The sequence below is a fragment of the Propithecus coquereli genome, unplaced genomic scaffold (genome assembly GCF_000956105.1).
Source record: "Propithecus coquereli isolate 6110/MARCELLA unplaced genomic scaffold, Pcoq_1.0 Scaffold167, whole genome shotgun sequence".
NCBI lineage: Eukaryota > Metazoa > Chordata > Mammalia > Primates > Indriidae > Propithecus > Propithecus coquereli.
Genome location: NW_012141302.1, coordinates 1,410,229 through 1,412,624, shown reverse-complemented (window position 1 = coordinate 1,412,624; position 2,396 = coordinate 1,410,229). Strand labels below are relative to the sequence as shown.

The 2,396-nt window shown below is 32.4% G+C and overlaps 1 protein-coding gene across 1 annotated transcript in view; it reads right to left on the bottom strand.

The window, feature by feature from the left end:
- RFTN2 (raftlin family member 2) overlaps positions 1–2,396 on the bottom strand; it is a 69,504-nt gene that overhangs the window by 41,226 nt on the left and 25,882 nt on the right. The gene's annotated exons all lie outside the window — the stretch shown is intronic.

Here is a 2,396-nt window from a genome sequence, read left to right as displayed (position 1 = left end):
TAATAAATACATTTATATTCTTTCTTTCTTTTTTTTTTTGCCCTTTCTCTCCCCCTCTTCCCTCCCCTTTCAATTATTTTCTTGGAATAGATTCCTAAAGAGGAGATTACTAGGTCATAAAATGAAACTGGATTTACGATTCTTCTTACCAAATAGATATTCAGGAACACTGTACTAATTTGTTTCAATGCCAGTTACAATATGAATGTTAACTTCTCTTAAAGTTTTGCCAATACTGGATTTAATTATTTTGATTTAATTTCTCAGTTTAATTATGGTGAAGTATTAATTCTCAGTTTTTATTTACATTATGTAGCCTCTTCAGCAAAAAAAACCCAAAAACCATTTATTAGGTTAAAGCTGTTGCCAACTGTCTCCTGTTGATAATTATTTATATTTCCTTTTGTGTTTGCTGTCCGTGGACTCTGTCCATTTAAGACTGGACATCGCTTTCATGTATTTGTAGTCCTCTTCTACACTGTATATTCTGAAAATGAATCTGTTGCAGATTTCCCCTTGATGTTTTTTTAAACTCAGTTTTCCTAATACTTGTTATATTTATATACTCAAACTCCTCAATCTATTCATAATTGAATATGTTTACTCTTCCATTTTCATTTGGATTTTTTATACTTTAAAAAAATTACCTCTTTATCTCATCTGAAATGTGTGGAATCTATTTTCTACAGAACAATTACCCACTTTCCCAACAGCATTCATTAAGTAATGATTGTTCCTTCATTTTATTTCATCAGGTTTGTTATTAAACCTCATAGATATGTTTAAATTTACTTCTGGGCATCTCCATTCTGTTCCATTGGCCTGTATTTCTATTTTTAACCTTGAATAATTTGGTACCAGTGCTTCAATGTGTTTTAAATTCTGGCAGAAAAAGTCACCTATCATTTCCCTGTTCTTTTTACAGTAAAAAAGGAAATTGATGAGGAAATACCAAATGTTTCTCAATATCCCACGAAAAAATGCATACATTTAGTACCTTTTCTATCAGTTCTTTTGCTATGTCATTCGTTTGTGTCTCATCAATTAGAGGGCATTCCTCAATCAGAAGCCTTGGGCGTCTTTGTCCACTGGGTGCTGCTGAATGTTTCGGGCTGTAACAGAGAGAATATATTCATGGTTGGAAGCCAATTGCTGATTTTCAGCTAATATGCTCATGTGAAAATGAATGAGCAACTCACAAATAAGGTCAAAGCAATCATTTTTTTTGTTATTTCAAGCCTGATGGCTATCTTTTTATATAAAAATATATGAAACACACAGTAACTTCTATTAACTTAAATTTCCTAAATTTAAACTTTTATTAACTTAATTTCTAATTTAAAAAGAAAGAAAAGCTTCATGTCTGTTGTTTTAATGAAAACTATGAGAAATAGTTTTAGATCATTGTTATAGCAATAAACACAAGTAAAAATCCTATTTAAATGCACATAAATATTCTTCTTTTTACTTTTTCTTCTTTTCCGATCTTTTTCCTTGCTTATTCTTAGCCTTGTCAGGGCACCGCTAAGTCTATTTGAAGTAATTCTAAAAGCAGAAAAGATAATTTACACATGGTTGATAAGATTTGTATTAATAATTAGGACATAAGCATTGCTACTGTGCAAAAATGTCATATTTGTTTAGTAATGCTTGAACTAGTAAGTATCTGATGAAGCTTCCTATTCTAGTGAAAGCTGAAGCTTGTATATACCCTGCCAAATATGTAGCAGACAGTGTCCCTTAAAAACACACATGGAATTGTTTAAGGCCCTTTCTTTTTTTTCAATTTTCCTATTTTCTCAGTTTTCCTCTTATTTCATTTTTCCTTCTCTGCTTAGCTCTTTCATAGTTAAAGTGATTATTGTTGATCCATCACTATAAAGAGAAAACACAATTTTTACCTTAGTCTTTGAGATGGTTTTGATATATAGTCATGTGCTGCATAATAATGTTTTCATCAAAGATGGATCACATATATGATGGTGGTCCCATAACATTATAATACTGTATTTTTACTGCACCTTTTCTATGTTTAGGTATGTTTAAATGAATGAGTACTTACCATTGTGTTACTATTGCCTACAGTATTCAGTACAGCCAACACACTGTACAGGTTTGTAGCCTAGGAGCAATAGGCTATACAATATAGCCTAGATGTGTAGTAGGCTACACTATCTAGATTTGTGTAAATAGGCTCTATGATGTTCAGACAATGATAAAAATCACCTAAGGATGCATTCTCTGACTGTATCCCCACCATTAAGTAATGTATGATTATAGTTGAAGAGTTGTATAAAAAATTTAATGTGTTGGCCGGGCGCGGTGGCTCACGCCTGTAATCCTAGCTCTCTGGGAGGCCGAGGCGGGCGGATTGTTTGAGCTCAGGAGTTCGAAAC